This window comes from Canis lupus, chromosome 18 (genome assembly GCF_048164855.1).
Source record: "Canis lupus baileyi chromosome 18, mCanLup2.hap1, whole genome shotgun sequence".
Classification (NCBI taxonomy): Eukaryota; Metazoa; Chordata; class Mammalia; order Carnivora; family Canidae; genus Canis; species Canis lupus.
Window position 1 is genome coordinate 40,304,901 of NC_132855.1, and position 27,360 is coordinate 40,332,260.

Consider the following 27,360-nt stretch of genomic DNA (forward strand, 5'->3'; position numbering starts at 1 on the left):
GAGGGCTGCTTATATGATCTCATGGGAGGAGGAAGAGACCTCAGATGGACTCATTCATTGTCCTGGAAACCCTCCTTGATCTCCATGACAGAGTGGCAGAGTGGCTATTCTAAATTATTCCTGACTATATTCAGATTTCTGGCTCCTACCATTGGAGCACATGATCCTGGTCATTTGTCTCCAAATTTAATGTCTTCAAACACTGCAGCCTTTTGGCTATGTTAATGCAGTGTATACAGAGGAAACTCCAGGCCCTTTCTCCCCGCACACTGTCACTCCCTCGCACTTTATGAGGAATCCGCAGCTTCACTTAGCCTCCTTCTTGTCATCTTTTAGGGCCAGAATGGACAGAGACCTAAGCTGAAGGCTGGAATTCTCCAAGGGGTCTACATTCCTCCGGACACTGGCCACTAATCTCTGTGTCCTTAGACCCTCTTAGGGATATCTGGTTGCTTCTAGGTCCTCACCACTGCTCTGCCTGTGGTTCAACCCTGGAAGCACATAATAAGTGTGTGAAGAGGGATAAGAATATGGCATCTAATCCCTCAATCAACCTGTACTTCCTCTCCCTTAAGATGTCCAGTCTTGCTGGCTAGAAAGGTCCAGTCATGGACATTTTGCTTCCTCTTTAACTTTTCCTTTTTCCCCCAGCAAGCTTGACCTCCCTCCATAGGTGAAAAAGTTGTTACCTTTGCATTGTGGAGGAAATTCCATGATCCTGGATTCTTTGGTTCATGGTCCTCGATACACAAAAGGAGGAGATAAAGTGATCTAGAAAAATCCTTATTTTTCTTAATGCCTGGTTTTTACGACTATTGTCTTTCTAAAAGTCATCACTGGGATTTAAATTTGATCAATGGCCAATTTGTCCTAGGCTATTCCATACTTTCTTTCCTTGGGTTGACAGACTTCAAGACTTGGCCTTAAAAGCTACAAGGAACATTTTAAAATAAATAAAAAGCATTGATTTAATATTTGGGAACAAATTTACAATGTTAACCTAAAGAATGAACTTTATTTTTTTCCACAGGAGCTATTTCAGTATCATCTCTTGGCCATAAAAATAAATCTAAACTTGGTAGAATAATTTGAGAAGACAGAGCAAATTTCCATGAAGAAATGTATAAAACTGAGAAAGTTACCTGTATTGTGATGTTAAAAAAAAAAAAAAAAAGTCAATCATTGGCCAATTTACTTGAGCAGCAGAGAATAAAACCAAGAGATAATCACTTGCACTTACAAAACAAATAGCAGTTTAATTAAGTTGCCCATCAAATCATTCTAACATATATGAAGAAGGAGACCAGTGCTAATAAAACAGATTTGAGACCTGCCTATATTATCCACAGCACCACTTCAAGCCACCATCTCTCCAAATCTCAGGAGGCCAAATTGCACAGTGGTCATGTTTCATGCTGTCCATCCAGGCCTGTCAGAAATCCCTGTCTCCTCTGCTCTTAAAAATGAAAACTCTTCAACCTGGAAGATGAGTTTTTTATTAGTGTTTCATGACATGCCCAGGACAGTGTCCTCTGCCCTTGGAACAAAATGAAGAACTCTGTGACAAGGCAATGATATTGTGGCAAGTGGCCCATAAGACCCTTTCGTACTCTTTGGGGACCTACAGGGGAGGCAGTGATCACAGAAGCCTGGCTACTTGTTTTCTTGATGCCTGTGTACAACACAATATGGCCACTTGGAGATCCTTTCTGAAACACGAATGGTTTCTTGTTCCTTTATGGGATTTAAACATTAAACAAATTCATTTAAACATGAATTTGATGCTACTAAGCATTACCTGTCAAATGCAGTCACAGAGAAGAAATTTGAGGACAGGACTTCTAAAATATACTTACAGAAACTGAAATTTCTATGAAAACAGATCCCCACTGGGCATCCCTGACTTTCCCAGGCAAGTGAATTAGGATGTCCTTGCCATCAACTCACAGAAATGGTTGATAGGGTGATGTGACATCGCTTTATTCTTAATTGTTATCCTTGAGACTACCATGCATCATCTTACTCATTACATGTTATCTTGTTTTGTTGGCTATTGTTTCACTTCTGTTAGTGTGAATGCTTTATATAAAGAGCTTTTGGGTGTAGGAGACACCAACAAATGGAACTGACTTAAACGGTAATAAAGAAGGTTTATTTGTTCACATAATGGGCAATTCTAGCTGTGGCATGGGTTTTAGGAGAGCCCTGATCCAGGGGTCTGCATGGTCGACAAGACTCTTCCAAGTTGGTGGTTTATGTTAGTAGCATAATTATAACTGTTATTGTTATATCTAGGTTACAGATTAGGAAAACCAAGAACCAAAGACTGGAAGTGAATTATTCAAGGTCAAATGGCAAATAAGTCACAGATCCAAGACTCAAGCCCCCATCCTGAGACTCCAAAACCAAAGAGGATATAGAGCTAAGGCTTTTTCAACAGTTTCATTTAGGTTAATAAATGAGTACCCTGGGAAAGCAATCTGCTTACATTTATCCTTTAATTCAATGGGATTATTGGGAACTTATTGCGGGCCAGACACTTTTTACTATCTCTTGCTACATAACAAATAACCCCAAAATGTATTGCCGTAAAGCACTAATAATAGTATCTCTCATGGTTTCTGTGGGTCAGGAATGCAGACAGGACTCAGTGGGAAAGGCTTGTCTCTGCTACATGATATTTGAGGCTTTAGCTTAAAGACTCAAAGGCTAGGAGTTGGAAGATCCCCTTTTAAAATGGCTTTGTCATTTGGCTAACATGTTGGTGCCAACAGTTTGGTTCCTGTCCATGTACTCCATGGTGCTACTTGAATGTCCTCATGATACAGCAGCTGGCATTCTGTGGAATGAAAAATCCAAGAGAGCAAGTCAGGAGGTGCAATGCCTTTTAATTCCTAATCTAGGAAGAGAAACACCACCATTTCCACCATGTTCCATTGGTCATACTGAGCAGCCCTGAGTCCGTGTGAGTTGGGGATAAAAGAGAGGCATGAATACCAGGAAGTGAGAATCACTGTGGTCCATCTTAGCTACCACTAGTGCTTTTCCTCCACATTGTAGAAACATGAAGAAAAATCCCTACTTTATGGAGCTTGTTTACTAGTAGAGGTGCTATAGGAGATCAGACAATTTAAAAAACAGATAGGTGGCAGGTGGTAATACATGCCACTGAGAAACATAAACTCAGGAAGGTCTAGGGGCATAGCCTACCCACAAGTCACTCTTGTACAAATTAGAAGAAAGTGTGTTCCTCTGGGACAATAAATAAGGAAAAACATCCTCTACTCTCAGGCTGGTCCTGGAAAGGCGTTACAGCCCTAGAAAGCATTGCAATTTCAAATATATGATCGGAGAAATCCTCATTTTCCCTGAGCAAAAACTTGAAGGGAATGTGAGTCCAAGTCATGCTGCTATCTAGAGAAAGAGCTTTCTAGGCCACAGGAGATGTGAAGATCCTGGGATAAGGAAAAGAAGGTAGCTCTAAGGGACCAGATTTATTTAGGTGCTTGCACTGATTTTAGGTATTTTAAAAGCTCAAGAAAGCTAACAAGGGTAAGTGATGGATACTCATTTATTTCATTTCTTCTATTTCTGGGACCCAAGTGCAATCGAATTCTCTCCAAGTTTAGCCTAGAACAGCATCTTCATATTTGCTGTATGTCTCGCTTGATACCTAGTAGGCTCTCAGAAATGGCTTATAACTGATAATTTCATATTCTCCGTAGACAGCCCGTAAAGTGCACATTTTATTTCATCTGTGGGCGGGTATTGGATACTGAAGTGGAGCAAATGGAAAAAATTCCAAACCTTATTAGGATTCCAATTCTCTATCTTCCAAGGCCACTTTGTCGCCCTTGATCCTAAAGCGTGGCAATAAGATCATAACAGAGATCTTTAAAAACTAGTCGAATTAGAAGTATACGTTTATAACAATGCAGTTCAATTCTCTGTGTTAAGCATACTATTTCATGAGAATAATTTCCCAAGGTTGTAAGAATTAAGTGAAACAATGTACATGCTTTGCACATTGCAAAGTTACAGGACTACTTTTGCTGCCTTTCATATCACTAGAATAACAGAACATTCCAACCCTGCTGAGAAAGACTATGTTGTTACTGTAAAAGAGCATAGAATAGGAACAGGAAACCTGGATAGTCCCCAACTCTGGTGATAATTAGCTGTGTGTTCGAATAATTCACGATATCTCTTAGTGACTCAGTTTCTTCTAAGTAAAATAAGACCTACTAGACCCACTTCTCAGCCTTTCGTTTTTGTTTTTGTTTTCTCGCATTGAATAGACTGTCTCCTCTATAGGCGAAGTTTGACAGTATTTTCCAAGGGGAGGTGGGCGGGGGGGATGGGGTGACTGGGTGAGGGGCACTGAGGGGGGCACTTGATGGGATGCGCACTGGGTGTTATGCCATATGTTGGCAAGTCTTACTCCAATTTAAAAAATATGCAGAAGGAGAAGAAGAAAGAAGAAGAAGAGGGAAAAGAAAGAAGAAGAAAGAAGAAGAAAAGGAAGAAGAAGAAGAAGAAGAAGAAGAAGAAGAAGAAGAAGAAGAAGAAGAAGAAGAAGAAAGAAGAAGAAGAAGAAGAAAAGGAGAAGGAGAGGAGAAGGAGAAAGAAGGAGAAGGAGAAGAAGAAGAAGGAGAGGAGAAGGAGAAAGAAGGAGAAGGAGAAGAAGAAGGAAGAAGGAGGAGAAGAAGAAGAAGAAGAAGAAGAAGAAGAAGAAGAAGAAGAAGAAAAGAAGAAAAGGAGAAAGAAGGAGAAGGAGAAGAAGAAGAAGAAGAAGAAGAAGAAGAAGAGAAGGAGAAAGAAGGAGAAGGAGAAGAAGAAGAAGAAGAAGAAAGAAGAAGAAGAAGAAGAAGAAGAAGAAGAAGAAGAAGAAGAAGAAGAAGAAGAAGAAGAAGAAGAAGAAGAAGAAGAAGAAGAAGAAGAAAATTTTTGCCGTGAACCTGGGCCACGGACAGGCTCAGGTTCCGCCTTCGACCAGTAGGGGGCGCCAGAAGAACTCTCAAAGCCCGGCCAGTTCTGCTAAAGTCCTGCACCACTGAGCTCCAGGTGGTAATTGCAAACCAGAAGTGTGCGTTTAGCATAAGATCTATTTTTAAGAAATCCCACAACTGGCTGAAAGGATTGCTTTGTAAACAACAGGGTCCTAAGTCCTGCTCCAGCACATCTTCGCTTAGAACTCTATTTGTGGCCTGGCACCCCACACTTTGGAATGCTGGAGCAATTCTTGTGCCACTACTTCACACTTCTTAACACGAGTACCAGCGGTCAAACCAGCTGTCTTTCATGTAAGAGTATTTAAGCTGAATTTGTAGTGAATCACTGAGCTCTCCTGGAGCCTCTTGGTCTCTGGCACGACGTTACATTGCTCTCTTTCATTTGCTCCCTGAATGGGTGGCAGATGGTAGGATGGCTGGATGGACACGAGTAATAACCAAGCACTGGTCCACCTGAATTTTGACAGACTATACATTTAATGTCATCGTTGACTGTGAAAGACAAGGTTTCTTGAGATAAAACATCCTGTGCACACAGCAGGGGCATTCGCTCTGGGCTCCAGGTCTCCTAGCAACTGCCCTGCATTTACTCGTCCTTCCGGCACAGTTTAAACATCAACACCAGCTTGTATTTCTATCCCTCACCCCGTTACACACACGTCACAAAATCAACTCCGGGGAATAATTTACCATCATTTTGTCTCATCAGAACATTAACCTCACGATTGTGCTCCAAGCAGTACCTGCATCCTCTTTTTGCTTTTGACAAATTTATAAAGCAGGAGTATAGTCAGGGAGGAAAATTGCCCTTCCCTTTCAGGTGTTAAAGACATCAGACTGTTCTGAATTGTCTTTCCTAACATTCTGGAACGTTTTTTAAGACCTACAGCACTCAGAAGCCGGTAAGCTGTTTCCCGGTTTTAAAGATTCATCAACTTTATTTTCCATCTGTGGAGATAACCTAACCTGCGAATGCCCACAGAGCGCAGGAAGGCCGTTTGCGCTGGAGGGCTGCTGAGCACAACACATAATCTCTGGGCTCTTGCAGAGAGAGAATTTTGCGTGATGACTCATGCAGACAAAGCTTCAGTTCGGGCTGGAGGAGGGGGGTGGGGAGGAAGGAAGAGCATATTTACAGGAAAATCACAGGGAAAGAAAAACAACATTCTTGCTTTTAAAAGGATGAGTTTACTTGTCAGGTTACAATCACAGAATCATAAATGGGAAAAGCAATTTGGACTTAAGGGTATCAGACCTACCCCTTTTTTAAGAAAGTCGTGAAGCCAGACAGCTTATGGGACTTGCTCGGGATTACATAGTTAATTAGTGGCAAACTGGAAGCTCCAGCCTAGTTCCTGAACCCCACGATGCTGCCTCCCTACAGTTCCCTACAGCTCCTTCTCCCTAAGCAGACTTACCATTGTGAAGAAAAACCAGGCAGCCACGCTAGTTTCCCTGATAAAGGTATTCTGCTGCCTTTCAAGTAAACACATTTATGAAAACTTTACAAATTCATAAAATAAGCAGGAAGCCCTCATTCTTTCCTATATGTGATATTTTTAATGTGGTCGCTATACACTTGGGGGATTCAAAAACTGACACCGAGTTCACCCTTTGGCAAACATCTTAACGGTGCTACTTTAGAAATGAATCAACAAATCTGGCTTCAAACAACAAAGCACATTTTAAAGCCGCAAACATTTCTCTGGGGAGAGCATCCAAATTAAACCCATGCTGCTGGCCGTCCTTCATGAGCTGCTAGAACACGTCCGGCCGCATGATGGCAGTGTTCCTCGGCAAATGAGCCCGCTAGACCAGCTGCGGGGGGGGGGGGGGGGGGGGGGGATCTGAGCCAATGCAGATAAAACGTGATCTAGATGAAATTGCAAATATAGATTAAAATTTGGGGGGGTTTATCCACAGAAACCGTATCTTTCCTTATCATATTTTCCTAACAATGAATTTCTCTGTTCAGAATTTGCCACGGGTTTAGGATGTTGTAGATGAGTTTCAAGACATGAGTGGCTAACAAATACAGAAATACAGTGTTTGGAGGCGGGAAGGAGGGAAGGAGGGTACGGGGGTTGCCCGTTTCTTGTTTGTTTGCACTGCAAGTGGTATTAAGAGCACTTAAAATAATAAACCAAATGCGTTCTGTACCGTGTGTCTTCAGATTCTTTCCAGGCCGTTATTGTTTTATGAGTCTCTGTCTTTGGGTGTGGGAAAGCAAGACGAGCTTGCTTCTCATGCTCACAATTTTCCTCTTAGGCTGAAAATATTCCCTGTAAGACCAGAGTGAGATTTCCTGAGTCTCTTCTAAAAAGGCGTGAAGCCACAGATGGAAGCTAAAGCAGCGGCTACTGTCAGTCAAGGCCGCGGGCAAGACTGTGAAATCAAAGATTTGTTCCCGTTTCCCAGCCCCGGTCCTTTCTAGTGTCTGCACGCTGCCCCTTGATAGCTCCAGGGGGTAAAAGAGCGAGGCTTGTCCTCGAGATCTTCCTTCTATTTCTTGATCCCTCCTAGGTGGATTTTGTATTTTAAACATAGGATGTAAGCTTTCTATAAATCTTAAAAAAGGATGAATGTCAGTTACCTGCAAGGGAATATTTTGGGACAAGCGTGCAATGCACACCTAACTCAGAACAGCTAATAGCCTTGGCCGAAAGCTATCCGATGACTCTCTGGGCCTGCCTGGCAGTCCTGTCACTGCATTCCACAGTGCAACAACAATTGATGGAGTCCTCACTGTGTCTGACACTGTGTTAGGCGTGGCAGAAAGATGAGTAGGGAGCAGCCCCCATCTCAAGAACTTCTGGTCCAGTCAAAGAAATCAGACAATACTGGCTACACAAGAAGGCAGAAAAGGATGTACTGTGAAAGAAATACCCAACACAGGAGGGGAGGGACTGGAATATTATACAGGGAGAGATTGCACCTTCCAGTTGAAGGATCGAGAAAGATTTCAGAAAGGAAATGGTACCTGGCATAAGATTTCAATAGACACCCAGAAGCTCGGGTGACTCTGATACATTTGATTACGCAATGGCACCATCCGGGAACATACTCTCCCCTGTATCTCCATTTACCAAAGGCCCTTCCCTGTCTTAACTTAGGTCAGTTGTCCCTCATGCAAAGAGTGAGGGTATGGGGGGTGAGAATGGTAATCCAATTTTACCGCAATAAGTAAAATATGAACAGGAGAAGATAACACTGGAAACATGACTTGGGTCTATAAATATAGAAGGACTTGAGTGCAAATAGAACAGTCGATGTGAAAGTCAACCTGTAGTGGGAATCACTGAGGCCAGCCAATACTCCAGGTTGTGATTTTACTTCCAAATTCCGTTTCCAGCTGGGTATGGGGAGGGACTATTAAGGAAAGATAGTCATTAAATATAATTTATGATGTATTTCTTTGCACCTGGATTATGATAATGGTTCCCAAACTTTAAGATATTTTGGAATCATCTGGAAGGCTTGTTATGTCACAGACAGCTGCCCCCCCTCTCAAAGTTAAATTGGGTGAGATCTGAAAATTTGTTCAATGCCAATGCTGCTGGCTGGGGGAACACACTTAAGAAATGGCTGGTTTATGGGCTCTATAGATACTTGTCAGGTTAGGGTCATACTGCATAAAAACTTCTTAAGTCTCTTTTCCTTGATTATTGTTTGTATACTTCAATGAGCAGGAACATCAGATCATTTTTTCTTTTAACCACATTTCTCTTTGGAAAAAAAAAAGCATTTTACTATTGAAAACATGGCAGGCATAATGATTTAGAAACAAATTTTAAAAATTTGTTTAAAAATCTTTATAAAAGGATGCCTGGGGGGCTCAGTGGTTGAGGCTCTGCCTTCGGCTCAGGTTGTGATCCCAGGGTCCCGGGATCGAGTTCCGTATTGGGCTCACCTCAGGGAGCCTGCTTCTCCCTCTGCCTAAGTTTCTGCCTCTCTCTCTGTGTCTCTCATGAATAAATAAATAAAATCTTAAAAAAATAAAAATCCTTATCAATTTGCAACTGTGTGTTAAGCAATCATAACCAGTAATTGGGCCTAGAATAACTTAGAATTTAAAAAAAAATACAAAAACAGTAAAGACACAAGAAAAACATTTAAATGAAATTGAGCATATCCCATTTGGTAAATTTTATTTCTTTAAAATTTAAGACATGCAAGTTATGATCAAGTACTACCATCTATATATATCCTGCTTTTACATCTTGGCAGAAAGAAAAGTGCAAACAGCCAAGAAAAAATATATAAAAAAGGCTGGGGAAATCATTAAAGTGAACAGTCAGGAAAAGCTAAGGCTAAAGTTCAGGACATTTAGTCTCTTGGGAGCTAACGTGAGGTCAGGAAAGTGTATCAACCTGACTATGTGATATTCGGTCTGGGCCATAGCAATCATGGGTGTGTCTTGACTCTTAGCAAATACCACACATAAAAATCCAGCTTTACAGAAAAGGTCAGGATTCATTGAATGTTAAAGCTGGAAGGAGTCTTTGGGATAATTTATGGCTTTATTTCAGGGTTGAGGAAGGCGAAGTCTAAAGATTAACCAATGTGCCCAAAGCTTCCCAGTTTCTTCTTTCCACCCCCCCCCCCGCCCCCGCCACCCCGGTAACTCCATAGCCAGTGAGTAAATACCCTTCCCCTCTCTGATTTCCCACACCATTCATGGGCAAAGACCACAGCCCAGCATTTGCTTACACCAGCCCTAGAGTCCCTCACCATTGTTCCCCATCTGTTGGCTCTGTCTCTCCAACAATGATTGCAAATGCCTCAAAAACAGGAGCCGCTTCTTCTTCCCTTTCCTGAATTCCCTATGGATACATTAAGGGGCTGATTATTCCGTTCATATAAAAAAAAAAAAAAAAAGAATCTCCAAATTACAAAAGCATTCACAATGGGATCTGTATTCTATAGGCTCTTTCAGGTTGCAAGAGCAAGGGAGACCAATTGTGCCTCCCTCGTTAATGGGGGTTTATTGTGAGGACAAACGGGACGCAGACTCAGCAGCTGCACACACAGCCGGGCCCCACCGGGAACTCCTCACTGCCTGTCATTGTCCGGGGTGAACCTGTAGCTCCTGTGGCCGGCCGTGCAGCTGCTCTCCTGACTTAACTGCATACCCTCTCTGTGCCTCGGGTCCTTCACCTCTAAAATAGAGATGATAATAATACCTATCTCATTGGCTGGTTGTGAGGATTAACTGGGTTGACATATGCAAAACCCTTACAAGGGTGTCTGGGGCATAGTAAACGCTGGAAGATGTTGGCCGTCATTATTAATTCAGCGTGGCCCCACAGATCTTGAATATGAAGGCTTGGGCTCCTCTGAACGATAGATGCACAAAATTCCCTTTTTGTCTTCTTTGAGAAGTGGGCTGTTTCTCCCTTATAGCTTCTGCTCACTGGTATCATTACTGTCCTGGTGGAGAAAATGAGCTCACTACCCTTCGCTTCAGAAAAGGCCTCGGAGCAACCGATTCCATGGAAACTCACCATTGGTGAGCCATCGTTTATTCTAGTGCCAAACTGCTCGAACATTGAGACACCAGATAGAGGACTTATCAGATTGGCTTCCCTGTGCTGAGGCAGTTTGATTTTTCTCTACAAGTTTTGGCGAGTCTCGACTTGACTATAGCCTGCTGAAATTATGCAAACATCGTGGGATGGCAAATACAAATTTCCAGGAGGACCCGAGCTAGAATTTTATCTCTATACCTCTGTTGCTCTGCAGGGGCACTCCTTGGGGCCAGCCAGGAATCTAGCTGAGATTAACAGTGTTTTATCATTCTGCAAAGAGGCTCCGTTGTAGTTAACCCCTGCTGTTGAATTGGGGACCTGTCCTGGGCCTTTTTGCTCCAGGCTATGCACGTGGACCTTGGCAGAGCATCATTAGAGCCCCTATTAGTGAGAGCTGACTGCTTTCCCCTGTGAGGAAAAGTATTACATTGCAGTAAAATGTAAATCCACTAACAGGCAACTGCAGATTTATAGCACTGCAGTTCCAGAGGAATCACAGGGAAATAGAATCTTCTCTCCCCTGGTAGACTGGGGCTGCAAACTTCTCCAGATTGCTCTGGATTTCCACATAAAGACCAGCTACGTAATTTGCAGGGCTGACTGCAAAACAAACGCAGGAGCTTTTGTTCAAAAAGTAATAAGACTTTCAAGATGGTGACAATAGAGCATTAACCCAAGTGCTGGGTCATTCAGACCACAGGGTCCTGAGCGACTACCCAAGTCACGTGCCCCTGAAGCTGGATCTGATTCCACGCGGCACTGAAAAATGACACTTTCCATTGTGATTTGGACGCATCGTATGGCCTACACGGAGACAATACGAGCACAGATATCAGCCTTGTGTGCCCAATTCCCACAGCCCTGGGCTCAACCACTGGGTGGGAGGAGAATCAAAATGGCCCGTGTTGCTGTGGCTCTGCCCACCTTTACTACTGGTAGTGTAAGTCTCCCCTAAACACATGCACACACATACACACACCACTCTTCGCTGTGAGCCTGAGGGCACTCCCCCTCCGCTTCCGGTCCTTGTGTTTTGTGCTCAGCATCCAGTAAGAGATCAAATGACACACAGTGCTTAAGACCACAGACTGGACACCACTGCTAGTTGGGCATCCCCGGGGGAGTCACCTAATCTGTCTGTGCCTTAGTTTCTTTATGTATAAAGATGTGGATAGCAATAGTACCTACCTGAGAAAACATAATATGTTAGCATGAATAAAATTAGATTTGTCCTTGGCATACAGTAAATTCCAGAGATTCGAGCTGTTGTTAACCTGCCACCTTTGCGTCCACTGCAGCAACTCCTCTGGACTCGGGAAGTGCACGTTGGATTATTTACCTATTAAACAAGAGGGCATGGGGCCAGGACTCCGAATTCATCAAGAGACAACATTTAGACAGTTGTTTCTATTTCCAGATGTGGTTAGATACACTTAAAATGTTAAGAAACATTGTAAGTACAGTACAACACAACTTTGACATTTCTTCATTTTATATATACTAGAGCCTGAAAAAAATGGAGGGGGGCTGCTCAGCGGTGTCAAAGGTCATTGACCCAACTACTCCTGACCTTCCTCTCATTTCCTTAGTTAGAAAAGCATGAACTGGAATCCACATCGTTTGGCAGATGAGGGAGCCCACAGAAAAGAGATAGGAAAAGAACATGGGGCTGAGCCAGAGGGTAAAGAAAAAAGGGAGACGTTCTGAAGAGGTCATCAAGAATGAAATCACTCTGGTAAGTTAGAAATGGAAAGTTAGAAATGGAAATGGGACATAGCATAGGGGTTGACTTTAAGGATCTAGAAGAAAACAAGAAGTTGAGCTTACTTTGCAAACAGGATACTATGCCATGAGTTCTTGTATGACTTTTCTTTCTCTTGGGGAGTGAGAGATTAGAAAGAATTTCAAATAAAACATGGAAATATCTTTCCTAATGGAAAGAAAAAAGAAAAGCCTAGCCTTAGTTTCAGATGAGTTCATGGATGGGCAATGTTTTGATAAGTCTTATTATGTAACAGCAAGCATTATCAGCCTTCCTTCTAACATGCAGCCACCACAGCTGCAAGGGATGTCCAAACAGCAAACAGGAAATGAGAAAGGGGCCACCACGCAGAGGCCACAGGGCTTACCGGCCTCCCAGCAGTGCCAGGGGGCACAATAGGGAGACAAGGAGTCTTGAGCAAATGGTGTTCTCTCTGTTTTATAGACAAAAAGAGAATTTTATTGCACAAGGTTTATAAATGTGGCCCCAGCAACACGTTTGTTCATTTAAAAAAAATTTAATGGGAAATTGTATTTTATTTGCTTAGATCTGTGCATTGTAAGAGTCTTTTAAAAAGCGTAAAAGAGCTCTCTTCTTGCAGCATAAAGATCAAAGAGAGTTGATTTCCTCCCATAGCTATTTCTTCAGGTGTTTTTTTTATTCTGAAATGTGATTTTCTTCTTCTCCTTTTCAAAATGGTGCCCAGAATGAACAAGCAATCTGTATTTAAATGTTTGCATTATATTTCTTTTGCTATTCAAGAAATTGTGTGCACCCAGGCTTTCAGCGGTCAGATTACACATATAAGGGAACTAGAACAAATAGTTAGAAATTGTATACCTGTAATTTGGGGGAAATATGGTCAAGATTAAAATTTTAAAAAAAACAACAACTTTTTTCCAAGAAGAGCCTCTGTGCACAGTATTAGGATGGGGCTACTCTGATTCAGAATCTGTTGTCATGGTGACAAACCTGGGTGCCTCATGGGCTCCATAAGGGAAGCTGGTGTGGTAATTATATAAGCTGAAGTGCTGCTGAATAACCCCAGGAAGGCAGGACTGCCACAGTGCAATTTCTAGGAAACCACTATTTTAAAATTCATACATCATAATGCCTTCTTCTTTTATATGGAAATCCACCATTTTTGTATGTTTTGTATATAAATCTGGTAAGACTGATATAGTGGACAATAAAATTTACTAAATTCTGAACATCAGAAATGAGCCAAATGAACCATATTGTATCTTGTTGAATTTATTTCCAAATATTCTATTTTCTTTTGAATGGACATGGGAATGGGCAATTAAATGCCTTACTGTTTCTCATAATTGCCAAGTGTGACTTGGTCTTTTTCTTTCTTTCATATGTAATATAGAATAATTATAAAGGCATAAGCAGATAATTGCTTAGAACAATAAATCAATGCCATTCTTAACTCAATAAACAAGTTAAATTGGTCAAGCATGAAGTGCAATTAATACATATTTTTCAATGAAAAATCAGGTTAGGAGGAGGAAGTCATACAACTTTTCTCCTTTATCACATTTTACATTTCACATTGTCACGTGTCATAAACCATGCTTCTAAGAGATAGATAACTACTCAACCTATAGGAAATTGGTGTCTGGTGATGATGTAATGTTATTTCTTCATCCAACAAATACTTATTTGATGAGAAAACTAGATATTTCACCTCGAGGAAATTTTTTCACTTGTTTCCTTTTTCACTTTACAGTTTCCTCATCTGTAAAATGAGTTTGTACTGACAGCCTTTCCAGGTCAAACATTTCATTGTTCCAGAACTCACAAGATTATCAGTCATTTAGAACTTTTACTTTGAAGGAAGAAAACCACTATTTATGCAGTATCAATCATTTCCTGACACTGAGCCAGACATTTTGCTTAGATTATCTATGGCACTATAATGTAGGTACCATATTCCCACTTAACAGATGAAGAGACAGGTCATGACTTTAATCTGCCCAACTCAAATTTCATGTCCATTGCATTGCACCATGCTGCCCACACACTAGTGAAAAATCTGCAGCCACCTCTCTGGATGGGTTATTTTTTTCTGATGATAAAGAAATGGAAAGCATAATGGTATTATATGTCAAAAACCCTGAGAGCATCGCTTTTTTTTTTAATTATTAAAGAACACTGGAATCAAAGTGACAAAAGACTAAATTGAACTGTCATGAAACAAGGATGTCCAGATTCATCCAAAGGCAATGGGATGTAGAAAGTGAATGCAATGCCGTGCAAGAACAATTCTAAAAATGGGACTCGGACAATTCGATTATTGTTTGTTAGTACCCACTTGAGTTTAGCCATACTCAAAGGATTAATCACAGATCTAGGTCTAATCAACTGAATTTTATAAAAATTAAATCCCAGTAAAAATAATTACTGTAATGAGCACTTAACATGACAGATATGACTTACTGCAGGCTTTCTTCATTAACCCGAGTGTTTTTCCTATTGCTCTCCTGAAAGCACTTTCCCTCTCCCTCTATTTGAAGATGAGGCTGATAATGATGCTACCATTCAGGTGTCCACATTTGTTTTCAAAACCATTGTGTATTATGCAGGCTGCCTCCATTACATACATAGTTTTCTCTTCAGTAGTTTTATATACTTTTTCTGAATCAATACTGGCCCTTTCCTGTTCTATCCAAAGAAGAGGCCCCTCAAATGCTTTATAACTCAGTGAATGCAATTCTGCCTCTTTATCTTTGAGACTTTTTTTTGCCTCAAGTCCCAATGTTATACCCCATCTCGTTTTTTGTTGTGTGAAAGAGTGGTCCGATGACAGATTTCATTTCCCAGAATTTATTACCTATTGTGTATTTGCTGTTCAGTCACAATGACCCCATCTGCATTTAGGTTGAATGGGGGGCCCCACCCTGACCCAATTTAATAAAAAAATAATGAGGCCACTCAAAGCTCATAGATGTGTCAGCACTATGAAAAGGGTCTATAATCAATGCAAATGTGATGTTTTCCTGCTTTGTGGAGCACAGAGGTTTGACACCCATCTCTTTTGCTGGATCAAATCAGACTCCCTCTCTGCTTTGAGAATCTAATGAAAGGTATGGACTCTCCCCCTCAAAAAAAAAATGCATGTGGCTGGATAATTTATTGAAATGTTAATTGGTGGGTTGTTTCATGCTCTATTTTTCCCTCCCTCCTGTTCCAAGAATGTGGTCAAGCCTCTTGAGATGTGAATGGTGCCCCGAGGTTGTAGAGAGCACAACCTGCCAATCCATTCACAGGAGGCCTCCTGAAAAGTTCAGGATTATTTGTACAGTGCCCAAAGATGGGGCTGGCAAAGTGTCTGTAATGACCACGCTTGGATCTCCTGCTGTCCAAGGCAGAACAGGCGCTTGAGGTCAAGTTTAATTTGATTTAAAGTTTATTAAATAATATGATATTTTTGCACCCTTGTGTGTAGATATAAGCTCTCATCTTCGGTATAGTTCGATGTTTCCAGACACAATTTTACATAATATTTCTAAGGATTCGTGACCCTCACCCCCCAACCCATCCTACCCCCACTCTCTGAGGTCAATAGTAAGACTTTTAACATTTATTTAGCGCTTACTATTGAGCCTTAACAAAGAATAATTCATTTATTGTTCCTGAAAAGAAATAAGGATTGAAAGGTTTAATAACTTTCCGAAGGTCACACAAGCTTATTGATAGAGGCAGGATTTGAATCCACAAACATGTGTAGCAATTAAGTAATACTGTTGCCACAAAAGCCATTCCACTAAGATGCTCTCCTCAGGACTAGATCTTATTTCTCCTGTATCTTTCTTAGTCTCCTAAAAAGAAGAAGAAGGAGAAGGAGAAGGAGAAAAGGAGAAGGTGAAAGAAGAGAAAAGGAGAAAAGGAGAAGGAGAAGGAGAAGAAGAAAAAGAAAAAGAAAATCCTTTAGTAATCCACAACCCTGAACCTGGTCATAATATATTCAATGCAAAGCCCCATTCAGAGACGAGGGACCTGTGAAAAGAGGCCCCTGCTTTGTGCCATCACCTGATAGACCCAGCACCCAGCACACCTTTAGAAGAACCGAGTGGCCTTCACTCATTGCCTTTTTGCCTCTCAAGACTTGAGATTCCTTATCAGAAAAATGGGGATGATAAAAATACCTATTATATGAGATTGCTGTGTAAATTATATAAAAAGCTGGGCACATTAACTACTTGGCCTGGAGCCTAGTACATGGTAAGAGTTCAAAAAACAGAAGCTCATTATTATAATTAGGCTGCACTATTCTAACTGTGAAGACTTGCCCTCAGTTGATATTTGTTTGTAAGCAGACAAAGCTGCTGGTCTGAGTCTTCTGTGACTCTTTTAAGTTTGTAAATTCCTCTTTTGCACTACCAGAGTATTTTGAACATATCTCATTGTTGCGTTTTAAATTCCATTAAATAGATAAATAAATAAATAAATCCCATAAAAATTGTATTTTCATGTATCTGTTTTCCCTAACTAGACTGATAACATCAAGTTGATATTTGACATCTCAGTAGCTAGGCCAGGAGCAAGCACTTAGGCCAGAGCCTCCAGGGGCACTGATACTGTATTCATTGTAAATAGGGGCATTGATACTGTATTCATTGTAAATAGTGCCCTCCCCCACCAGTTGTACCTTGCTGTGACCTGGGTATTCCCAGAATAAAATATGGCTCTAATAATAATGGTTCTCTGTGTTGGAATATTAGGCATGAAATCACATTTGAAATGAATAAAAAAGAATAAACGTCTGTATTTTCAAATATCTTCCCACCTCCTATTAACTTTTCCACCCAGCTTTGTTGAGATACAACTGACATATAAGAATTAATGTTTTTTCTGATTCTCCTAAAGGTGTCATTTAATCTCCTAGCATAACAGAAAACATGGAAAATAGCAGTATTCCTAAAGGCAACATGCATTCAGCCATCAAGTGGACTAAAGATTTTGTTAGATGTCCTCTTAAGATTTGATTTAGAGTTTAGTATTGAGAAAAATAACGTATCATTGACAAAATATAAAACTTCTTTCCTTTCCCCAGTTTGTATAAATTGAGATCATTATAAGTCAAGATTGCTAACATAAAATGTGTTCAAAGTTCGTGCATAGAACTCCTGTACCAGTCATTTAAATGAATTCTCAAAGACTTGAAAAGAATCCTGATTTCATTCAATTTACCATTGATGTGTTTCATGGAGAGAAAAAGGTTGACTATTAACAAAATAGTCAGACTTGAGGAAAGGTTTCAGAGAAAGAAAATAAAAAGCATTTAAATTTTAAAATGTAAATCAAGCTTTTAGCTTTACAACAGAATATAATTCAGGCCAGACTAATTTCAAATTTATGATAATTTCATTAGCTGCATTGAAGCTTTCCTTGATCCAATCTGTAAAAGAGTAGTTTGCTAATTAATAATTACAAAATATGGGAGATATTTAAGGCATTGTTTTCAAGCACTATTGCATTTGTTGTTTTCAAGCACCATTTGCTCACAAGCTGCTAATTATAATTTTAATTCATTTATTAATCTAAGTCTAACAGAATCTCTAGTAATGCTTTATTATTCATTACTAATGTTATTGTAATTACTTAAAAATTATATAAATGCATTTATGTTCAAATAATATAATCCAGAATTTTTAAGGTAATTAAACTTCATTTTCTGGTATAGGCTTTGTGTTAGCTTTCAATTTACTCAAAAAGATTTAACAATCTCTAAATTCATACTCTCAATTGTATGAAGGATTGAACTGCCATGAAAAAGTAAGTAAATAAAACATTTTTACAAATATGTTAAAAGCCTGTCAATTATTTCTTTTTACTAAGTTGCAAAATTTTTATCTGTCTTAAATGCTCACTCATCAGATAAAATAATTTGTTTAAGCTTCCTAATGCAATTGGACATCTTTCTACTTTAATTAAAATTCTTACATGCCCACAACTGTCATCATTTTCTTTTGTTTCTCAAGCTGTCCATGTTAATTTCAGTGATAAAATAAAAAGTAACAGCAATTATTATAATGGGTGATTAAATTAAACACAACTTCTATCAATCTATGGTTGCTTTTCAAATGGTACTATTTTTTTCTATAACTAGTTTTATGAATCTCACCAATCTTCTAATCTTCCCCCTTAAACCTCTGACAAATCATTTTAGAAGTCACCCTGAGACCCTCCTTTTACTTTTCTCTGGATTTCCCTTGGGATTCCCACCTAAATTCTGTCTCTTTCCCCTTTTTATTTGCTTTTTATCTCAACTGTTGCCATGGAATCAACTGTAGCAATGATCCCCAATATCCCCAATCAATAGTCTGATTTCTCAGAAGCAGCTCAATGCAACAGCTCAGCGTGTCTCTGTGGTATTTATTTACATATGTAAACCCAGCATTACGGTAATCCCAATTTTAATATTTAAATACTTTATTAATTGATGCATATGTTTTTGCTAAAGTTTGTTTCTTTGCATAGAATTTTTTAAAAAGATTTTATTTATTTATTCATGAGAGAGAGAGAAAGAGAGAGAGAGGCACAGAGACACAGGCAGAGAGAGAAGCAGGCTCCATACAGGGAGCCTAACGTGGGACTCGATCCCAGGTCTCTAGGATCAGGCTCCAGACTGAAGGCACGCTAAACCACAGAGCCACTGGGCTGCCCTGCATAGAATTTTGTTATTCTCAGTAAGCATGATCTGTTAAATGACAACATAAATTCACAGAAATAAATGTTTTATATATTCTGGTTCTAGACGACAGGCTGATCCCATGTGGAAACCTCTATCTTCCACAGTGAATATCTAGAAATAACAGAAAAGACGTGTGGTTTAAAAATCTATTACCATAGAGCAAAACATGAATGGATAATCTTGGAGGAATACTAGGAAGATTTTAAGAGAACATACAGAATTAAATATGGGATAAAAACTGCTAAAACATAAATAAGCTAATACACAAGCTACTAACAAGAGTGCTTCTCTGGAGCCTGCTGGTTTCAGATGAAATGGAGGAAACACATCCATTTTATTCTTTCCAGTAATCACAATAAAAAAAAATCTCAGAAAACTGGGCAGCCCCGGTGGCACAGCGGTTTAGTGCCACCTGCAACCCAGGGTGTGATCCTGGAGACCTGGGATCAAGTCCCACGTCAGGCTTCCTGCATGGAGCCTGCTTCTCCCTCTTCCTGTGTCTCTGCCTCTCTCTCTCTCTCTCTCTCTGAATAAATAAATAAAAAATCTAAAAATATCTTAGAAAACTAATGTAAGACACAGAACCATCTGAAGGGAGAAGAAAATAAGGTGGAATGGTAAAGCACCTTGGGACTTAAGGAACAAGCTGACAGTGAGTTCCCTGAGTTTTTTCTTGCCTCATAAATACCACAGTCTGAATGCTTATAATCTAGAAACACCAAGAGTCACAGACAGAAAATATACCTAGAAAAGTCAGCTTTCTCTAGCCAGAGGATCAGGAAAAGGGTGATCCAACAAGACAGAAACACTTTAACCACATCTCCCTGTTCCTGAGGTAAACAGCAGGAGAAACACCACATGCCTCTCCCACCACGATGGACACCACAATCCAGGGTCAATGAGCAGTGCTGTTTTTTGCCCTTCCCTCTGTCACGAGGAGTTGTCTCTCCCCAGAGAAACTATGGGCAGAACTCTGACCTCCACACACTCTTTTCAGCAACAAGTAATGCTCTTCCCTGCAGAGTCTTGGAACGTAACTGACTTTGACTCTCTTTCAACTAACAAGAAAGTGCTCCTTGCCCAGAGAGAACTATGACTTATTATTTTTTTTTTTAGAACTATGACTTATAACCCCACTTCAGTTACTGGGAGGGAACCATCCCCACATGAGTCAGAAAGTAAAACCTTATCTTCCAAACTCTGCCATGCAAGAGAAAGGTAGTGCCCCTTCACCTACACAGATAGTGCTGAGAGACTGTGGCATGCAGTGTTGTCATCTGAGTAACAGAGGCAGAGCAGATCAGAATAGCATGGCAGAGGCTTGACAAACTAAACTGAAATTTGAACGTGTGCACACAGAAAGGAGCACCAAAATATGAATCATGAACCTAACCAGGTTGCTAAAAAAGATTTTATACAAACTAAGGTCTTACAACACAACTCTCAAAATGTCCAAGATACAGTACAGAATTTTGTCTTATGAAGAACCAAGAAAATGTAGACTCAAATGAGAAAAGACAAGTAACAGTTGACAAAACCTAGATGACACAGATGTTTCAATGGTCTAAATAAGATTTTCAAGAAGCTGACAAAAATGTTTAAACAAGCAATTATGAACACTTTGGAACAAATAAAAATTAGAAAATATCAAAGAATTAGATGTAAAGAAAAACTAAATGAAAATTCTAGACCTGAAAAATACAACAGTCTACATAAAAAACTTCAGTGGATGGGTTCAATAACAGAATGGAAATCCCAAGGAAAGAATTAGTGAAATCTAAGGTAAGTCAACAAATTATTCAAACAAAGGAGAAGGAAGGAGAAGGAGAAGGAGAAGGAAAAGGAAAAGAATTGAACAATATTACCAACCAGTGAAATCTAACATAGTCAAGAGAACATATCACCAAAACAGGAAAAGGAAAGAAAGAAGTTTTAAAAATAAATTGAGCCCTAGGGACCTATGGGATACTAACAAGAAATTTAACATTCATGTCATCAAAGTTCCAGGAGGAAAACAAAAACAAAAACAACAAAACAAAACAAAACAAAGACTAAAAACAATATTTAAAGAAAATGGCTAAAAACTGCCCACACTTGATGAAAGATATAAATCTACAGACTCAAAAAGCTGAGTGAACCACAAATAAAAGCAATCCATACCTAAATATATCATAGCCTAAATTCTGAAAACTGAAGACAGGAGAAAAACTTTTAAAAGCAGGAAGAAAAAAAAACCTATTATATTACCTACAGAGGAATAATGATTCAAATATTAGCTAGTTACTAATTAGAAATCATGGAGGTCAGAGAAATTGGTACAAAATTTTGCAAGTGCTGAAAGAAGTGTCAACCCAAAGTTCTATAGCCAGTAAAAATATGCTTCAGAAATAAGAAAAAATCAGTATATTCAACATTAAAAACAAAGGCTAAGAGAATTTGTCATCAACAAAATAAAAGCATACCTGAAGGAAACACTTCACAGAGGAAAACCAAGAACATCAGAAATGAAGAAAGAACAATGTAAAGGGTAAAAATATTGGTAAGTCCAACGGAGTTTTTCCTTGCAATTTTTTAAAAAAATTGTGTTTAAGAGATGCCTGGGTGGCTCAGTGGTTGAGCATCTGCCTTTGGCTCAGGGCGTGATCCCAGACTCCTGGGATCGAGTCCCACATTGGGCTCCCCACGGAGGACAATCTCCCTCTGCCCGTGTCTTTGCCTCTCTCTCTCTGTGTCTCTCATAAATAAATAAATAAAACCTTTAAAAAATTGTGTTTAACAGTTAAAAGTAAAAAATTATAACAATGCCTGATACAGTTCTCAACATATAGGGAAGTAATATTTTAGGACAACTATATTATAAAAGGAAGGGTAAAGTAACCTAAATGGTGGTGATGTATCCACATCCCACTTGAAGTGGTCAAATACTCCTAACAGTAAGACTACAATAAACTATACTTATTATAGTCCATAGAACAACTAATTAAAAAAATTCTATGAAGAGACAGACTTGATAAGTAACACTACAGATAATCAAAATGGAATATTAAAAAAGTATTCAGGTAGCCCAAAGAAAGGCAAAGGGGACCTGAAGAATAAATAAACAGAGGGATAACACAAAACAAATAATAGAACAGCAGGCATAAATTCTGCAATGTTGATAATTACCTTAAATCTAAAAGGCCTAATCACATCGATTAAAAGACAAAGATTGGCATGCCAGAAGGATTTTTAAAAACAACATAATTGACTACATGGTAAATATGAAACATGTCTCAAATGTAATGCTATAATATATGATATATACAATGTAGCTTAAAGGTAAAAGGATAGAAAAAAGATAGCATGAACTAAACACTCATCAACAGAAAGTTGAAGTGGTTATGTTAATATCAGATGAAGAAGACTTCAGAAAAAAGAATTTATCAGGGTCAAAACAAGACATTATACAATGCTACAAGGGTCAGTTAACCAAGAGACATAACAATCTTATATGTGTATTCAGCAAATAAGAGAACTACGAAGTACTCAGAGCAAAAACAAGAATGAACAGAGAAATAGAGAAATTCACAATTACAGTCAGGGACTTTAATACCCCTTTGTTAGAATTTGTAAAAACAGTAGAAAAAAAATGTCAACAAGGATTTTAAAGAATTGAACAATATTACCAACCAGTGAAATCTAACATAGTCAAGAGAACATTTCACCAAAACAACAGAACCTGTATTCTTTTTAAGTGTTCACAGAACATTCATCAGAGATTTTTCTTAAATCATAAAATAAACCTTAACTAATTTAAAAGAATTGGAATCATATAAATATGTTATCTGACCATAATGGAATCAGACTAGAATTCAACAAAAGAAAGAGAACAGAAAAATATCTAAGCACTTAGAAATCATATAAGGAACTTCTAAATAATCCATGTGTCAAATAAGTAGTCTTGAGAGAGAGCTTATGAAAAAATCAACTGAGTTCAAATGAAAACACAAAACTGTGGAAAACTATAATGAAATACCACTGCATACTTACCGGGAAGGAAAAAAAAAGTAACAACATCAAATTCTGGTGAAAATCTGAAGAAACTAAATCTTTCACACATTTCTGATTGGAATGTAAAATGGTATAGCTACTCTGGGAAACAGTTTGACAGTTTCTTTAAAAACTAAACATGCAACTATTGCACTACCCAGTGATTGCACTCCTGGGTATTTATTTAGAAAAATGAAAACTTGTGCTCACACAAAAGTCAACAGATGAATGTTCATAGACGCTTTATTTGTTACAACTGAAAACTGGAATCAATCCAGAGTCCTTCAACGGGTGAATGGCTTAACAAACTGTGGTATTCACTGACCATGGAAAACTACTCAGCAAGTATTTAAAAATGAACCCTGATCCTGGATGAATCTCCAGGAAGTTCTGCTGATCAAAAAAAGTCAAGCCCTTTAAGATTACATCGGTATGATTCCACTTTTAAACCAATTTTGAAATGACGATTTTAGAAAAGGAAGGCAAACCAGTGGGTCAGGGAAAGGAAGCATGGCAAAAGGAGGGGGGGTGATATAGAAGAGCCACATGAGGGACCCCAGTGGCAGTGGTGTTGGAATTCTTCACTATCTTGACTGTGGTGGTGGATACATGAACACATACAGATGATCAAATTGTGTAGTACTTATACATGTACCCAAAAGAGTACAAGTAAAACTGGGAAAATCTGAATAAAATCAATGGATTTTCTCAATGTCAATATCCTAGTTGTGATATTATGCTGTAATTTTTTGAAATATTGTCATTGAGTATAACTAGGCAACATGCACAAGGGATCTCTCTGTATGGCTTCTCACCACTGCATGTAAACCTACAATTATGTCAAGAAAAATTTCAGTCAAAAATATCTGTGGCTGAGGCCCCTGGGTGGCTCAGTGGTTGAACGTCTGCCTTTGGCTCAGGGCGTGATTCCGGGGGTCCAAGCATCGGGTCCCACATCAGGCTCCCTGCGGGGAACCTGCTTCTTCCTCTGACTGTGTCTCTGCTTCTCTCTCTGTGTCTCTCATGAGTGAATAAATAAAATATTTTTAAAAAATATCTGTGCTATGTGGCTAAAGCAGTGCTTAGAAGAAAATGTATGGGAATAAAATGCTTAAACTTTAGCACAGTTGCCAGTAATTTGTGCTCACAAAGCCCTGTTTGTGCAGAAGCATGAAAATAATAGTTGTTTCCAAACAAATATGTATGGTAGATTTATTTTTTATTATTTTTTTTAAGATTGTATTTATTTACTCATGAGAGACAGAGAGAGAGAGAGGCAGAGACACAGGCAGAAGGAGAAGCAGGCCCCATACAGGGAGCCCGCCGTGGGACTCGATCCCAGGTCTCTGGGATCAGGCCTTGGGCTGAAGGCAGTGCTAAACTGCTAAGCCACCCGGGCTGCCCATGTATGGTAGATTTAAATGTAAAATGTAATACTATAAAACTTTCAGAAGAAAGTCTCCGTGACCTAAAGTTAGGTGAGGAGTACCTAGATATGACTTGAAAGACATGATTCAAAAATAAATTAGTGAACTGGAACTCACCAGAGTTTAAGATATGTGCTCTGTAAAATACCCTGCTAAGAAAATGAAAAGACTAACCGAAGACTGAGGATAATATAAACATATTTGCAAATCATATATTCAATATAACACTCATATCCTAAATATACAAACATTCTAAACTCAAAAGTGGAACAATCCAATTAGATGTGCATAAAAGATTTGAATGAACAAATTCAGCAAAGAAAATATATGAATGTTCATATAAAAGTGTTCAATAGGGCAGCCTGGGTGGCTCAGTGGTTTAGTGCCGCCTTCAGCCCAGGGCGTGATCCTGGAGACCCAGGATCGAGTCCCACGTCAGGCTCCCTGCATGGAGCCTGCTTCTCCCTCTGCCTGTGTCTCTGCCTCTCTCTCTCTCTCTGTCTCTGTCTCATGAATAAATAAATAAAATCTTTAAAAAAATTTTTTTAAGTGTTCAATATCATTAGTATCATAGGCAGAATAATAACCTCCAAAAGACGTCCAACTCCTAATCCCTGGAACCCATGAATATATTATCTTACTTGGCAAAAGGGACCTTTTCAATGTAATTAAGATTAAGGACCTTGAAATGGGGAGATCATTCTGGATTACCCAGGTTAGCTCAGTCTGATCATACAAGTCATAAAAAAGGTGAGAACTTTTCCTGGCTACAGTCACAGAAATGCCACAACAGAATAAGGATTAGACAAATGCCATATTGCTGGTTTTGAAAATAGAAGGAGAGCCACAAGCCAAGGAATGCTGGTGACCTCTAGAAGGAAACAGATTCTCCCCTAGACCTTCCAGAAAGGAATGAAAGCCCTGCCCACACCATGATTTTAACCCAGGGATACCTGTTTCAGACCTTCAGACCTCTGACATACAGAACTATAAAACAATAATTTTTTTGTTGCTCTAAGATGCTAAAGTGTGGTGATTTCTTATGGCAGCAATAAAAAACGAATACAAATAGTCATCACAGAAATGCAAATTAAATCCATGACCATCTACACACCTATCAGAATAGCTAAGGTAACAATTACTGACAATAGCAAACACTGGTGAAGATGCAGAGAAATCAGGTCTCTCATGAATTGCTAATGGGAATGTAAAATGGTACAGATACTTTAGAAAACAGTTTAAAAGTTTCTCAAAAAACTAAACATGCAATTATCACATGATCCAGCAACTCTACTCTTAGGCATTTATCTCAGAGAAATGAAAATGTATGTTCATGCAAAATCTGTAAAGTAGTATTCATTGAAGGCTTATTTGTAATAGCCCAAAGCTGGAAACAATCCATATGTCCTTCAAAGGATGAACAAATAAACCCTGGTACATCCATACAACGGAATAATTCTCAGCAATAAGTAGAAACAAAATGCAACAACTTGACACATGCAAGAGCATTATTCTGAGTGGAGAAAACAAGTCACTCTCCAGGGGTTAAATACCGTATGATTTCATTTGCATAACATTCTCAAAGTGACAAATTCTAGAGATGGAGAACAGATCAGTGGGAGCCAGGGATTAGGGTTGCAGAAAATGTGTGTTCACTGAGGGATAACATGAGGGATTTTATTTGTGATGATCAAACAGTTCTGTATTCTGATTGTGATGATAGTTATTGAATCTATGTGATGAAATCTCCTAGAATTACCCTCCCTCAAAATATGCAGTATATAGCAGTAGCGTGGGCAGCCCCAGTGGTGCAGTGGTTTAGCGCCGCCTGCAGCCCAGGGCGTGATCCTGGAGACCCTGCATCAAGTCCCATGTCAGGCTCTTTGCATGGTGCCTGCTTCTCTCTCTGCCTGTGTCTCTGCTTCTCTCTCTCTCTCTCTCTCTCTCTGTGTGTCTCAATAAATAAATAAATAAATAAATAAATAAATAAATAAAGTCTTAAAAAAAAAAAAAACCATTATAGCAGCAGCGTTCACAATAGCCAAGATGTGGAAACAACCCAAATGTCCATCAACTGATAAATGGATACACAAAATGTGGTGTATGAATACAGTGGAATGTTATTTGGCCATAAAAAGGAATGAAGTACTGATACATGTTATAACATTAGGCAAATCTAAAAAGACAGAAGATAAACTAGTGATTGCCTGGGACCGGAGGGTGGTGAATCAAGAGTAAACGCTAATGGATGTGGTTTTCCTTTTTTGAAGGTAATGAAAATGTCCTAAAATTAGATTCTGTTGATGGTTGCACAACTCTGTTAATATGGTAAAAATCATTGAATCGAAAACTTCAAATGGGCAACATTGGCGGTATATATATCTGGTATATAAGTCATATCTCAATAAAGCTCTCTTTTTTTCTTAAAGGAGTGCATGAAAAAACTGATGAAATCTGAATCAGGTCCATATTCGAGTTAATAGCATTATAGCAAACATGAGTTCCTTGGCTCCCACAAGGTACTGCATACATTGTACTGAGTGCAGGGAATATAGGAATTCTTTGAACTGTTTTGCAACAGCCTGTGTATCTGAAATGGTCTCAAAATAATTTAAAGAAAAGGATGCTGCTTTGTGCACATGGATGAAAGATATTTGAAGTAAGGAGGAGAGAGCCCTGGGGCACTGAAGGTAAGGTAATAGGGTTGCTACAGTGGGAGCAGCCAAGTAGGTCAAGAATTCCATGCTTCTCTCTGTGTAAAGCAACAAGCAAGAGTGGTGCCAGCCCTCAGGCCACAACAATGCATGTAGGGCCTGTACTGAAAAGCAAGGACTGAGACCTCAGAGTATCAGTCACAGTCAGAAGGAATGAACAGGGTCCATCTCAGAGACTGGCTATA

At 39.3% G+C, this 27,360-nt stretch overlaps 1 long non-coding RNA gene across 2 annotated transcripts; it reads right to left on the reverse strand.

Annotated features, from left to right (window-relative positions):
* Nucleotides 1–1,513: 1,513 nt before the first annotated feature.
* On the reverse strand, nucleotides 1,514–5,947 carry LOC140609529 (uncharacterized). Of its 2 annotated transcripts, none has more exons than XR_012011336.1 (3): nucleotides 5,703–5,947; nucleotides 3,808–3,860; nucleotides 1,514–2,839 (listed from the first exon to the last, which is right to left on the reverse strand). It is a non-coding gene; the product is annotated as an uncharacterized lncRNA (long non-coding RNA). The 2 variants fall into 2 exon arrangements; XR_012011337.1 differs by having other exon boundaries at nucleotides 5,756–5,944.
* Between the last annotated feature and the right edge of the window lie 21,413 nt (nucleotides 5,948–27,360).